Here is a 16,019-nt window from a genome sequence, read left to right on the forward strand (position 1 = left end):
CCTGGCTAATTTATTGTATTTTTTTAGTAGAGACGGGGTTTCACCGTGTTAGCCAGGATGGTCTCAATCTCCTGACCTCGTGATCCACCCGCCTCGGCCTCCCAAAGTGCTGGGCTTACAGGCGTGAGCCACTGTGCCCAGACTTGTGAGGTTTTAATATGAAGTATTAAAGCTGTGCTGGTTAGACAATTTGAGAAATGTTTCTTCTATTTCTGACACAGTTTATGTAAGATGTGTGCTATTTCTTCCTTAAGCATTTGGAAAGAATTCACTTATTAAGCCATGTGAGACTGTAGTTTTCTTTATAAGGTGTTTAATTACAGGTTCAATTACATATATATGAATATTCATTTTGGTAACCTGTGTTTGCTGAATCAATTTGTTCATTTTATCTAAAATTTCAAAGTTGTTCTATTATTCATTTATCTTTTTAATACTTATAAGGTCTGCGGTTAGAGTTCGTGCCTTTTGTCTGTTTTGTTAATCAATCTTGCTGGGGGCCATCAATTTTATCAGTGTTTCAAAAAAGCAAACTTTGATTTTATTCATCCCTTTACCATACTGAAAATGTTTTGCTTGATTTCCAAACTTATACTTCCACTGTGATTAAATATTTGTATAACTAAAACTCTTTGGAATTTGTGTCTTCTCAATGATCAAAAATATGATTAATTTTTATAAATATTGCTTCTGCACTTGAAAAGGATGTGTATTCTGCATGTTGAGCGTAGTGTATCACGTATCTCAATTAGATGGAGCGTGTTAAATGCATCCTTTAAAGATTCCATTTCCTTACTGATGTTTGTCTGTTTATTTTTCAGTGGCTGAGACACAGATATTAAAGTTTCCCACAATGATCGTCAACTTATTTCTTTTTTTCGTTTGTTAAGCTTTGTTCTGTGTGTTTTAAGGTTAAGTTACCAGGCATAAACACATTTAGAATTCCTTTTTCTCCCTGCTGGTTGCACCCTTTTATCATTAGGAAATACTCTCTTTATCTCTCACATAGCTCTTTCATTAGAGTTTTTTTAATATGTAAAAGAAAATAAAGTCTTGGAACCGCCAAACCTGTTATGCTAAAGGAGACATAAGTTTGGGAGCTTAGTCATGCAAAACTGCCATTCTTTCTCCCCAAAGAGATAGCTGCCATTTCACAACCCTGTGTTATGGCATTAGACATAAGCCAGGTCCCCACTACCACAAAAGGCCACGTACCTCTCCATGTGGCCCCCCTTACAAACTGTTCACAGGGACATTCCCTGCTAGCCCCTAAATCTTTCAGGATCCATGTCCCCCTATAAAATAAGCATATGCCAGTTGTAACCCTGGCTCTGCAACCTCAGTTTAAGACGTAACACTGAGTTCTATTGAATCTGACACTGTGACAATGTTGATTACAGGTTTATCTTCCCAGGTACAGAACAAGAACATGAGATCAAGCACTCTTCAGGCTATCCTGAGATGGCTGCATAATTGACTCTTTCCTCCCTCTTTTCAAACATTTACCTCGTCTTATGTAAAATGAAGATTTACTGAGCACTAATTAGAGCTTCCTAAGAACGTAACCACCCCTTCACTGCCTGCTCCCCCTCCCTTTCTTCTCTCTTGCCTGCCTTCTCCCCTTACATACTGAGTTCCCAAAACACTCTTTGGAAAGCAGGGGTCACAGTAGTTTCTGTGGCTTGTGTTTTTTCCGGGGGTGTCGTCAAACTGTGGCTCCACAAAGCTCTATTGATGTGGGCACTTGCCTCAGTCGGTGGCTCATTTTTTTTGTTTGTTTGTTTAACAGCTATAAATACAGATACCCCTGTTTTTATTTACTTAGTCTTTGCTTTGTCAGTCTCTGACTGTCAATTTTTCTCTTTTAAAAATAAATTTTCTTGTGTATAGTTAAGGCTTACAACATGATGTTAAAGGTTATATATAGATTGTAAAAAGATTCCTATACTGAAAGAAATTAACACACCAATCGTTTCACATAGTTCCCCATTTCCTTGTTGCTTTTGTGGCAAGAGCGGTTGAAATCTACTCATTGAGCATGAATTTCACATACAGAACAATTTTGTTCCCTGCAGTCCTCATGTCATCCATTACATCTCTAGACTTGTTCATCCTTCATACCTGCTACTTTGTATCCTTTGGCCTCCATGGCCCCAATTCCTCCCCTCTCCTACCTCCCCTGGTAAACAATGTTTTTTCTATCTCTGTAGATTTATTTATTTACATTTTTACATCCCACATATAAATGAGTTTATGCAATATATGTTTTTCTGTGTATGCTTTATTTCACTTAGCATGACGTCCTCCAGCCTCATCCATCTTGTGGCAGATGGCAAGACCTTGTTTGTTTTAGGGCTGAATAATATTCCATTGCGTGTGTGTGCCACAGTCTCTTTATCCATTTATCCATTGATGGACACTTAGGTTGTTTCCATATCTTGGCTATTGTGATTAAGGCTGCAATGAACATGAGAATACAGGTATCTTTACAAAGTAATGATTTCATTTCCTTTGGGTGCATGCCCAGAAGAGGGATTGCTGAGTCATATGGTAGTTCTATTTTTAATTTCTCTAGAAATCTTCATACTCTTTTCCAGAATGGCTGTATCAATCTACATTCTCATCCATAGTATGCAAAAGTTCCCATTTCTCCGCACTCTTGCCAACATTTATCTTTTGACTTTTTGATAATGGTCATAAGGGGTGTGAGGTGGTATCTCAGTGGGTTTGATTTGCATTTCCCTAATGACCTACAATGCGGAACACCTTTCAGATACCCACTTGCTATTTTTATGTCTTCTTTAAAGAAAGGTCTATTCAAGTTCTTTTTTTAAAACATTTTAAAAATTGGGTTATTTGTTTTGAGTTGTATCAATTATTTATATATTTTGGATTTTATTTTTTTTGAGACAGGGTCTTGCTCTGTTATGCAGACTGGAGTACAGTGGCACAATCACAGCTGACTTGACCTTCTGGGTTCAAACACTCTCCCATCTCAGCCTCCCAAGTAGCTGTGACTAGAGGCGCACACCACTATGCCTGGCTAATTTTTAAATGTTTTGTTGAGACAAGGTCTCACTACGTTGGCAGGCCTGGACTCAAACTCCTGGGCTCAAGTGATCCTCCCACCTCAGCTTCTGAAAGTGCTGGGATTAAGCAGTGAGCCACTGCACCTGGCTAAATGTTGGATATTTACTCCTAATTGGCTGGGTGCGGTGGCTCACACTTGTAATCCCAGCACTTTGGGAGGCTGAGGTGCTTGGATCACTTGTGGTCAGGCATTCGAGACCAGCCTGGCCAATATGGTGAAACCCCATAATGGAGTTTTGGCTTCTTTAACTGGGAAATGAGGATCGTGACCATCCCTACCAAACAGGAGAGGAGATGGGCTGATTCCTAGACATTTTTCTGCCTTCTTTGTGCAAAATTATTTCTTTCTGTACTTAAATGAGTCTGTGCCTATAAAGGACACCTGAGTGTGGCAGGCTCCTGATGAGTGGATGTGAATTCTAACTCAACACTTACGCTGTGCTTGGATATAGCAATCCTTCCCAACTTTCATATGTGGTTTCCATCCTTCTTTTGCCCTTTAATGACTCACTTCTTGATCATCAATCCCTTTTATTCCTCCCATAGCACGATAAAATGAACAAAATAGATGACTTGATTGTATTGTTTATATTCTATCTTCACAATGGATCCAAGTTAAAACCCTCTTGAATGCCAATTAAATTCTTTGCACAACTCATCAACCAACTATATACATTTACTTGATTTTTTTAATTTCACTAAATTCTAGCACATTCTGATTTGTGGGAATAGATACATTGATCCCAAACTACAAATGACTAATTTTAGATGCTAAAACATGTATTATTCGTAAAAGAATATTTTTCTTCAAATTATAGACACCCAAAGCAGCTAAAATTAATAATGAATAATTGACTTGATTTTCAAATAAATACTGTACATTTGTGAAATTTTATTTGACAATTTTTTAATTTTTGGAAGAAGTTTCAGAGCTATTAATGTAAGAGGCTTCACTGTGAATGTTACTCTTGGTTACTCTATCACCTTTGCTTTATAATAATGTATTTAATATTATTTATGCAATAATGAGCACTTTTTTTTGAGACAAGGTCTCACTCTGTCACCCAGGCTAGAGTGCAGTGGCGTGATCTCAGCTCACTACAGCCCCTACCTCCCAGGCTCAAGCGATCCTCCCACCTCATCCTCCCAAGTAGCTGGGACTGGGATGGCATAGGTCATCACCCCTAGATAATTTTTGTATTTTTTATAAAGATGAGGTTTCACCATGTTGTCCAGGCTGGTCTCAAACTCCTGAGCTCAAGCTATCTGCCTGCCTCAGCCTCCTGAAGTGCTGCAATTACAGGTGTAAGCCACCACACGTGGCCATGAGCACTTTTTAACATACCTTTCTTTATCCACCAGTTAGTCATTGAATGTATTGATTACAATATTTCTTTTTGGGAGTAAAATATCCTTTTATAAATATTCAATTTATAATATACATAGAGTACTAGATATAATTCCCTAAAGATTTTAACCAATTGTTATCAATTATTTTAAGACTCATTAACGCAATTTTTGTTGCATTCAAATACACCTGTCACTTCAAGTTATGTGTGGCTCATGTACTAACAAGTTTAGTTATATTGGTGAGAGAAGTGTCTACCAACATTAATATCAGTTGGTAACATAATAGATGATGAGAATATCATTGTGTCAAGTTGATGAGAATAAAGGTATTTAACTAGCCACAGTAAGAAAACATGGAAACTCTGCCCTTCACCTTAACTGCAGAGAGTAGCTTTGCCATGATCCTCTAAGCACAGTGTCTGTGCATGTAGCCTGGGGAGAATCTGATGGTGCAGCTTGGGGTGTCTTGTATGTGGCTTCAGAATGACCAGGGGTATTATTGTTAAAGATACTCAACCTCAGAATATTGTTTTCTATTAGGTCAAGATTGGCAGAGTTGGCTAGGTGCAGTGGCTCACACCTGTAATCCCAATGCTTTGGGAGACTGAGGTGGGAGGGTTGCTTGAAGCCAGGAGTTCAAGATCAGCCTGGGCAACATAACAAGACCCCTGTCCAAAAAAAAAAAAAAAAAAAAAAATTCCAGGCCTGGTAGTGCACATCTGTAGTCCCAGTTACTCAAGAGGCTGGGGGTCACTTGAGCCCAGGAGGTCAAGGCTGCAGTGAGCTATGATCACACCACTGCACTCCAGTCTGGGTGACAGAGTGAGACCCATCTATAAAAACAACAACAAAAAAGTTTGGCAGAGCTAATTAGGAAGTGACAATTAGAAACAGAACTAGCTTGCACTAAATAACTGCTTATTTTAAGTGTGAAAAGAGCATCATTAGGGTGGGTAGCTAAGAGCCCACTAATTACTCTATCAGCCCCACCACAAGGGGATTGCCATCCTACACTTGTTGGTGAGAGGCTCAGACAGAGACATGGCAGAGCCGAGGTGCTGGAATCGGGAGCACCAAGGCCCTTGGGGAAGTCCACACGGGAAGAGCACCGTGGCAAAGGCCCAGGGACCTAGAAAATATAAAATCAGGGGTTCGTCAGGGTCGTCAGCCAAACAAAGTAGCCTTGAGGGTCACTCATAGTCCAAGGTCTGGACAGGGCCCTCAGGGATGTTATCTGTGGATCACTGATGGTGACCAAATAGGAAGGGGCCAGCAGCCACAAATAGGACCAGGGCCAGCTTTGTGGACACTGAAACAGTAGCAGGAACTCTATGCTGACAACTTGGGAAGCCTCCAGGAGCAATTTTTCACCAACTGAAAGGCTGCCTAACAGCCCCACAATGTCCACAATGGTTGCCTTCTGGAAAGCACAGCGGGAAGGTCTCTGTGGCCCCCAGTGGTATCAGTAAGAGTCCACATTTATAAGTACTCACCTTATGCCACTCACCAATCCCAGAGGTCCTACACTCATTCACACATTTCATCCTCACACATGTTTATGAATGAAAAACTACTATCACCCATAGTTCTTCAGATGAGGAAACTGAGGCACGGGGACCACAAATAACTTGTGAATTTACACACATGGCCAGGTGACAGAGCCCTCAAGGGGACAGAGCCCATGCTCATAACCAGAAGGAGCCCTGGCATTCCCTGGACGTGAAGCACTATTTGTCCATTCAGCAAGAATTACTCAACCCCTATCTGCCAACCCAGAGGCCCAGTGATGAACAGGACCAATCCAGTTCTTGCCCCCATGAGGCCTTCATTTTGATGGAACAATCAGGTAAATACATGAAGCACACTGTTGTTATAGCTGGATATTTATATTAGTGCTTAAGGATTTAGTCATTCAATTATCATTAGTTCATGAGTGTTGTATCTTCACTTGCTCAAAGGCAATTCCTTATGGTGTTGTTATACAGGCTCAAGAACCTCTTAAGGAGTTGCTAAGAGGTTCCTGAATGAGTGGGCCCAATTAACTGCAGTCAAGTCTGCTGTGCTGAGGCCTGGCAAATCAGGTAAGTAGTAGTCCCTAACTAGATAATGTACACTGCATACAAAATCGATTCTCACTGCATGTGTATATGGTACCAAAGCGTGTTCAAGGTTCAAGCAGGCAACTCTTTACTCTAGGCTAGCAAAGGAGGTTGCAAATGGTGATACTGAAATCTAGGCATGCCCAGGTGGTCAGATGGGAAAGGGTGTTGAATGTAAGTTGTGCAAAATTTGGACACAATAGACATGATGAAGTGAGAATGGGCTTTGTCAGCACTACACATCATGTGAGAAAGCAAGAGTGAGTGATTGATGTGCTGCTAGTGAGAGACCAGCTAAGGAAATAGAAAGATAATCAGCATCTGAAAGAAGGGGTTTCTGAGGATGTCGACATTCAGCTCCAAAGGAAGCAGGCTGTCTCCCAGAAAATAAGGCAGCCCTGAACAGACTCTGAACTTCACTGTGTTTCTTTACAGCTCAGCCTTGGACACCCTCAGTATGCCCATCAGATGTAAAAAGAAGGTGAATTGATTAATGAGTCAACTCAGTAGACAAATATTTGATGTCTACATGTGCTTGTCTCTGATGTAGCACCGTGCAAATCAGGAAAGATCCCTTTGTTTTAGAGGGTGGAGACTGACAGTAAATTAAGAACATCAAAAGCAAATTAATGTCATGTTGGAGCGATCAGTGCTCCAGGATGGGGTAGAGAGAAAGGACAACCTAGAGCAGAACTGGGAGAACACAGGACAGGCTGGCTGCCATTTTCAACAGGGTGATTATGGGGAGGGGAAGGGTTTGAGAAGGTGACATTTGAGCCAAGACTTGAAGGGGGTGAGGGTAGGAGCTAGGTAGGCAACAGGAGAAGGGAATTCCAAGATGAGGGAAGAGCCTAGGTCCAGATCTTAGAGAGAACGTGTCTTAGTGATACGATGAGGCTGGTGCAGACAGCAATGAGAGGTAGAAGGAGACAAAGTCAGAGCGGTGACAGGTCCCATAAGGCAGGGCTCTGGCAGCCACTCCAAAAACTTCAGCTGTGGCTACCAATGCCGTGGGAAGCCATTGGTGGGATTTGAGGAAGGAAGTGTGTCTGACCTGTCTTTTCCAAGGATCACAGGATGGTGTGTTGAAAATAGAACAGAGGGAAGGGGTTGTAGCTTCCTAGTAAGTTCAACTCAAAATGTCCAAGCCATTGTAAGATGGACCATCATAATTAAATATTCGAATAAAATTAGGTGTTTTAAATTTATGTATTCAAATACTAAACAAAACCCAATATTGCACTAATTAGAATTACCTGGTTATGTGAGAACTGCATCAATGCTACCAGAGTCCAGGCTCTGTGTAGACAGAGCCTTCCTGACCTTCCAGGCATCGGTGGGCCCTGCTTCCTTTGACATCTTCTTAAAGCAGCATTCACTCTTCTCTGTCATGTGATCTCAAATGCTGGACCTCAGTCCCACTAAGCAGGCTCTCAGCTCCTTGAGGGCTGAGACTCGGCCTCCTCCCTTTCTGAAGAGAGGCTCTGCTGGGACTTTTTCTTCAGAGGCAGACCCGACAGCTCCTGTCACCTGGGCAGCTCCCATTGTCTCACTCTCCTCTCAGGGACTGCACAGCAGGCATTTCAACTCCTTCCAGCTTCTCCCTCTCTAAACTCCTCGGTTTGATAAAATTTTCTTTACCCAGTTTTTGATCCCCGTCTCCTGCTAATCTATTGCCTGTGATTCTACCGATAGTGCCTTTTAAGAATTTGGTGAGAAACTTTTGGTAAAAAGAATGAAGATGTCCCTCTGGCATGTAGACTGTTAGAACTTTTGAACCCAGAAGCTTGGAAAGGGATCGGTTTGGGCTGCAGTGCCATTTCCTGTGAACTACAGCAGCAAATGAGTTGGAGCTAGAGGAGATCAGTAAAACCTATTCATCTCCACCTACTCATTTTTGTAAAACATAAATTTTGAACGTGACTTTGGGACTTTGAAAATGCAGTCAGTCTCCACAAACTAAAGGCTTGAAAGTTGGTTCTCAATGACAGATTTAATAAGTTATTTAAAAACCCACTAGTCATGTTCAATCAGCATCCATCTTTCTCTTTCTTCAGAGGAATTTACACTTGTTTTTCCTTTGCTTTATTGAATGTACACTAAAATGATCGTCGCCTCAAATTTCTTGCAACCTGAATAAGCTGTGATTTCATTCTTATGAATGATTATTTATACATTGTACTTACTCTTGTGAAATTATATTCATGGTATTTGTGTGCAATTCACCTTTTCGTCATCAAGAAACATTTCAAATGAGGTCAACCAAATCTTCTGGCCAGAGATTTGGAAGGTCAAAGTGATGAATAATTAAATCACTATAAAGTCTTCCCTGGAAATGAAATATATGTTGTTTGATATGAAGCATTCTCTGTGGATGTGATACTTCTGGGAAAAAGAACAAGAAACTGAATTCAAGAGGTGGTCTGCTACCCTGAGTGGTCCTCCACTGGGGATGGTCATCCTCCCAATGGGACATTTGGGAAGGTGCCAGGGAAGCGCCAGCAAGTGGTAGGAATGGGTCTAATGCTGGCTTTGGGTGCCCTGAAACAAAAGATGCTCTACTTCCTACTCAAGAGCCTGCTCACCCAAAATACACTGAGAGGACCTGCAGTGTGCTAGATACTAGATGCCGCTATAGGATTCAGTCTCCTTTATGGCAGCATATTGGATTTTACTATGATTACTAAAAACAAAACAAAACAAAACAAAAACCTAGTCATTTCCTGTCCAATTATGGGAATTTGTTTTATGATTTCCTCATTATTACTGCTTAAGAGCAATAATTTATGAAAAACATTCCCAAAGCCCAAAGAAAATGCCTGTTATTCTATTTCAGTTTTATGTTGCTTCATACCTTTATTACCACAACATCTGTTGCCATTCTTGCATTTTCAATCCACCTGGCATATTTTCTAATGTGTTTTGAATTCCATAATGTTTATAGTACTCTCTAGCTCAGAAACCTCGATGGCTCCCCATTTGAGAGCCAAATTTCTCTGCCTGGATTGCAAATCATTCAGGAAAATCAGTCCTGTCAGCCAGCCACATAGTCATCCTCTCCCAAAATGAGTCAGCCGCTCCTCCAGGACAAGCTCTTCACAGCTCCAGATACCCCCTTTACTCCTGATGCCTTATCTTGATAGTGGTTCTTCTCTTATTAGATAAAATATCTTTTCCTTCTCTCTACTTTTCAAATTATACCAAATCTTTCAGAAACGAATTCTATTCTTCCTCTTCTCTAAGACAGTGCATAACATGCTGAAAGTCAGGCACTTTGAAAGCAGAGGAACCTGAGTTAAAATGTAAGTCCTATCTCTTGCTGAAGATTACATTACCTCTTTAAAGCTCAGTTTCTCATCTACAAAATAAGGGTGGTAATATCTATCACAGAGTAACATTAATATTATTAAATAAAATATTATATATATAAACTATTTAGTCTCGTATATGGTAAGTTCCCAAACAAGGAACTGAAATTGATGAGAATTAACCCAAGGTAACTAACATTTCACTGCCCTCTCTGACCTTCTCATTCATTTTTCTCTTTTAGAATTTAGTTTCTATCTAATAAATTAGCACATTAATATATATCACTGTTACTATGGTGTAATCTACCAGTAGGTTGTCCCAATTAGACAAAAAAATTTTGATGGGAAAGAAAATCTCTTCTGAATCTCCATAATATTAGGCACAAGGATGAGCTCATTGAAGACATTAAATAAATAGAATTTTATTAATTCATCATTCAGCCAGCCAAATGTATCAGCTACTCTTCTAGTACTGCGAATAAAATTGATGAGTAAATGCATTCACTACCCTCAAAGAGCTCACGGATGAGTAGAGGAGACAGACACATACATGCATAGGTATAAAAGAATGAGACAGTTTAGTGATAGACATAGTTGGTTCTTTAGTATTTCTTTAATTAATTTTAAGTGTTCTATCCATATATTACTTATATTAGAATCAAATGAACAACTCCGTATTAAGTGGTGTGCTGATAAATGATTAACAACTGGCCCTCAGTGTGTAGCATTCCCCAGTTCCCATAGTATAAATATTACTACCATGTCCGGTTCCAACCAACATGGCCTCATTAGACATGGAGTTGCAAAGACATGCATTACCCTACCCACCATGCTTTAGCACTGCCACCATCACATATTCAGTAGAATAACCCTGAGAGCACAGATAGTGGGAAAGTCCAGTAAAGCAATTCAGAAGTGAGGAGTTTCGATTACTGTACTTACTATCTTTAAACATATGGAATTTATTTCACTATAACTATAGAACTTAATTTTAATAATAACTGTTCAACAACTGAAAAATTTAATCATGGATTCTCCTGAGTTTCTATGAGCTGGTTCCAATGTACCACTCTTTGTATCCTACTTCCAACTCTTAGGAGGAAAGTTAGTGTTTATTATTGGCTATAAAGTTGAATTTTTATAAAGAAAGTCCATTTTAGACTACATTTAGATACACCAACAAGTTCAATTTTCAGTTGGCTTTCTACATACAGAATGGACTTTGGAGATAATGTGTTCTATTTAATTTTCTTCAATTGCTGGTGTCTACTTATATTTTAACTATTTGCTGTGAGAAATTCCAAACATATAGATAGACAGATCTATGAAATAAACCTCTCTGTGTCCATCACCTACCTTTAACCATTTCAACTCCTGGCCATTTCAGTCTCACCTCTGCCCCCAAATTTTACTCCCTCACCTCCACCATTTCTGCATCCATGCGCTCACTACTTTACCTCCCATCCCACATTATTTTGAAGAAAGTCTATCAGTTCATCTACAAGTGTGTCAGACTGTATCTCAAACATAATAACTTCTTTTCCTTAGCATAACTATAATATCACTATGATATCTTTAAAATTATAATTTCTTAATACCATCAATATTAAGATACTGAATATCTAGTCAGTATTCAAAGCTCTAATTGTCTCAAAAATGTCACAAATGTCATTCTTTACATTTTCTGCAGTTTGTTTAAGCCTGGACACACAAAGGATTTTTTTGTGTCCACATATTATGATTAATTGATCCATCTCTTATATCTCTTTTAGTTGTTTTTTCTCTTCATATAATGTTTTCCTTATATTTGCAAAATAAATAAAGATCGATTTGTCCTCCAGAGTTTTTTGCAGACTGAATTTTGCTGTTTGCTTCTACATGCTGTTATTTACATCTTTCCTCTCCCTGTGTATTTTCTTTATACAGGGAAATGGATCTGGATGAGTTTCATCTGATTCAGGCTCAACTTTTATGCCAAAAGGACTTTAATGGTGGAATCATGAACCCCTATGAGGAGGTGCACAGGGTCGGGCCATCTCTCATTCCATGATGTTAGCAGCTGTTGGTAGTCTATGCCTAGGTCCATTAATTCATTGGGATCACAAAATGATCCTCTTCTAACTCTGTTCTTCCTTCTTCATTTATTAGCTGGAATACTATATTAGCTTGTCATCCACTATTTGGTTAGCCATTGGTACCGTCAATCTGAGAAAAACACAGTACAGTTTTGATTCTGCCCCTTACCTTACTTGTTTTCAAAATAAGTCAGTCACTAGCATCCTCCAACAGTTACCAGTTCCTATTAAAGAAAGACTTTCCACTACTTTCCATTGTGATTTGCAAGCAGCAGCAAAATCATCTGGCTCAATAAACCTGGTTTGACTTAGAGACTATCAGTTCTTCCTAAATGACACAGAAAAGTTACGGGGATATTTTAGAAAATCTTTTCTGCTTTGCTGGGTGATTTCCTCCATGACATGATTGTTTAGAAAAAGATGAATAGCATAGAATTTTATCAGATGTGGCCTTGGAAATTGCTTCGTCCATATGCCTCTTTCATTGTAAACTTGGAAAAAATGAGGCCAATTGAAATCAAGCCACCTGCCCAGAATGACCCCCACAATTGGTAGCGGGCCTGGTTCCAGAATTCTTGTTTTGTATTCCAGGAATATTTCCTGCATTCTGACTAAAATAATGTTTCTGTCAGGAGTTCTAGTTAAAATCATTAGTAAGTACAGGAAGCAAATTGAACTCTCACAGGCTGTCACCAAATTAACATAAGCTATTATTCAAAAGCTCATTCCAAGCCAGACACTTTGGAACTCAGAGCATTTTCCCCAAAGTGACTCGGAATTCACTGCTGGTTAAAGCCCAGGCTAGCCTGATAACTCAAACAGCACTTGTTTGTCATTTCACACAAAGGCTGAGCCCTGTATATGAAACATCACTAACAACTATTCCCTTATAAAAATCAATGACAACAAGAAAACATTCATTTCATATTTTCTACCATGTCCTGGGACGTTTCTATGCATTTCTTCATTTCATTCCCTCCATAATCCATAATCCTAAGAGGTAGGTGCTATTAGTCCCAAGCTACCAAAAAAAAAAAAAAAAAAAAAAAAAAAGCTGTGGGCCAGAAAAGTCAGATATGGGGCTTGAAGAGACATGGTAAGAGATGGAGCTTGGATTGGAAACTGGGCTGCACCTAAGGCAGCCGGAGCCATCTCCTTGTCTACTGCCCCAGCCCCCCAGAAAAGGAGAATCTCTCCTATTGCTGGGCCCCTGATGGTGATTCCTGCAGGTCACTGGATGTTCTGATGGGCACTGATGGGTGTGCAATAGGGGACTGCACTCCAATGTGGCTCAGGAGACTCCCTGGCTGGGTTGAGCACAACTCATGGCTCTGGGAAGCAGTGCTGGCTCAGCTGAGCCCTGGTTGTTGAGAAGAGATCCCAGCATAGCGAAGGAGAGTTCTGACCCTCATTTCTCAAGGAAGTGAATTTTTTATATAAAGGAGCCCGTCTCAGGCAGCCTCTCTGGCAGCCCGCACACTAATCATGCACTTGTGTGATCCACCCACAAGTATGTGCTGGTCACAGTGATTCACTTCTAAGAGATGGGCTACCACAGGAATGATGGGATATCAGTCCCCAGAGCAGATGATGAAAAGCATGTGGCTTCCATCTGGGATGTGCATTCTCTCTCTCTGTCTCTCTCAAATGGCTCATGCTGGAAAAAGCCGGTCACCCTGCTGCAGAGGCAGCCCTGTAGAGAAGCCAGCATGACCTGGTGAGGTTCTGAGGCCTCCCTCCAGCAGCCCAGGAGGGGCTGACATTTTCCAGGGCCCACAGGCATGTGCTTAGAGGAGACTCTATCAGCCTCAGGTGAACCTTGAGACAACTGGGTCCCTTACTGGTGTCTGGACCAGAACCACGCACCAGTCATGCCACTCCTGATTTCCTGACCTACAGAGGCTGAGATCATACATATTTGTTAGATTGCTATGTTTGGAGATAATTCGGTAAACAGCAACACCAATTAACACCGTGCGATCACTAAATCAAGGATTTTTTCCTATTAATGTATTTTTTGTAGATGTGTATAGTGATTTTATTTAGGGATGCTAGCCTTTTAACTTAAAATAGCAGATTTTTTTTCTCATTACAATTTTATATCCCTGAAAAATATTAAAGTCAAAAAAAAAAAGATGTGCGTGTGCGTGTCTGTGTGTGTTTGTGTGTGTGTGTGTGTGTGTGTGTGTGCTTGTCAATTGGGAGAGATTTTGTCCCCCACCCAGGTACATTGGGCAATGTCTGGGGACATTCTTGTCTCAATTGGGGCTTGGTAGGATGCTGCTGAACACCCTGCAATACACAGGCAGCCCCCACAACAGAGAATTAACCAGCCCCAAATATCAGGAGATGCTGAGGAATCCTAACACCTAACCAATGAAATGTATCTATTCAGAAAATAATTATATTTAGATAATTGAAGCTTTAAGGTATTATATGGAAACCACAAAACACAAATATGTATTATCTATGCTTTTTTCATTTATCCTTTTTATATTAACTTTTTGTGTCACACGGAAAGGAAAATCTTTTAATTAAATAAAAGCAATGTTTTTCCATTTCCACAAATCTCATTGCATAAGGCAATGGCTAACATCATGGCATATTTAAGTTCTTGATTGTTATTGTTATTAGGAACATGTAGATTGATATTTTGGAAAATTAATTGTTTCACATTAAATTTGGGACATGAGCCGGGCATGGTGGCTCGCGCCTGTAATCCCAGTACCTTGGGAGGCTAAGGTGGGTGGATCACCCGGGGTCAGAAGTTCAAGACCAGCCTGGCCTACATGGTGAAACCACATCTCTACTAAAAATACAAAGATTAGCCAAGTGTGATGGTGCATTTTTGTAGCCCCAGCTCCTCAGGAGGCTGAGGCAGGAGTATCACTTGAGCCTGGGAGGCGGAGGTTGCAGTGAGCTGAGATCACGCCACTGCACTCCAGTCCAAGTGACAGAGTGAGACTCCATCTCCAAATAAAAAAAGAAAAATAGAAAAGAAGAGAGAAAAAAAAGGAGGGACATTGTGGATCACCAAACTCAACAGTGATGAAAGTAACAGTCAGTATCCAAATGTGTGGGTGACTTTCAAAAAGTAAACTGAGAAAAGATATTTAGAGAAAACCTACAGATGAGGCACATTTATTAGAGTAAGTGGCCCCTCCACCCTCTCCTACTTGATGGATTGCCCTGCAGCCCTGAGGATGCAGTTGGTGGTAATGGAGTTGGAGAAATGGAGATGGAGACAGCACACATTTCCTCATCACTCTTACAACTGTGAGACAGACCAGTTACGAAAGCCAAGGGGCCGAGGTTGACAGGGATGAGAACCATGTAAAATCTGTGATGTGGGGTTCACTCCAGCAGAAAGAGGCTTTCAGAGAGCTACACAACTAGTATATGGAGAATAGAGTTTCTTAGCAAAATCAGTGCATCAAGTAGAATCATCAAATTAAACAGAACCTTTGCAATCTATGGAAGAAACTGAAAGAAAAACAATTTAAAACAATATTGATATTTGAGGTGTGCTTATCAAGCAATACTACTGAATTTCCCTTTGGCTGAAGCAATGGTGACATCACAGTGTCTGTAACATCCCAAATAAGGACTCTGGAGAGAACTGTGGGATTAACTGCAAAGAAAGTGGCAGCGTAGTGCCGTCGTTAAAGCCTTGAATTGACAAATCAAAGATCTGGGTTCAAATCCTGGCCCTGATATCTCTAGTTGGTAAAACTGAGCACAGTGCTTAACTCTTGAAAGCCTAATTGGTTAAAAACAGGAATTAAATGAGATAGAGCAAACATGGTTAGTTAGCACTCAAATGTTGAAAGAGATTGATATCTTCTGTGCTAAAATTATTTTTATAAATTAAAAATCTGATATATGATGGCATTGTTCTTACATACAATATCCTCCTCCATTGAAACAAACACTACTCTACACACAGCCCTCTGCAGTTGGTGGGTCCTCGGTTCCGTTGCTGTGCATGGACTGACATCAACTGTAAGGTGGGTGCAGGCTTTGGCCCACTCATGGAAGGTCACTGAAAGACACAGGGCTTGTTTGCTGAACCTAAAACTGGTAACATCGTGGATAGC

At 40.3% G+C, this 16,019-nt stretch overlaps 1 long non-coding RNA gene across 2 annotated transcripts in view; it reads left to right on the forward strand.

The window, feature by feature from the left end:
- LOC106634745 (uncharacterized) overlaps window positions 1-15,492 on the forward strand; it is a 32,031-nt gene extending 16,539 nt beyond the window's left edge. For both annotated transcript variants that reach the window (XR_004671395.3, XR_004671393.3), the window contains exons 3-5: window positions 6,093-6,286; window positions 6,426-6,521; window positions 11,774-15,492. This is a non-coding gene — a long non-coding RNA (uncharacterized LOC106634745). The remainder of the gene's footprint in view (window positions 1-6,092; window positions 6,287-6,425; window positions 6,522-11,773) is intronic.
- Window positions 15,493-16,019: the final 527 nt, after the last annotated feature.

This window comes from Pan paniscus, chromosome 4, assembly GCF_029289425.2.
Source record: "Pan paniscus chromosome 4, NHGRI_mPanPan1-v2.0_pri, whole genome shotgun sequence".
In the NCBI taxonomy this organism is placed as follows: domain Eukaryota; kingdom Metazoa; phylum Chordata; class Mammalia; order Primates; family Hominidae; genus Pan; species Pan paniscus.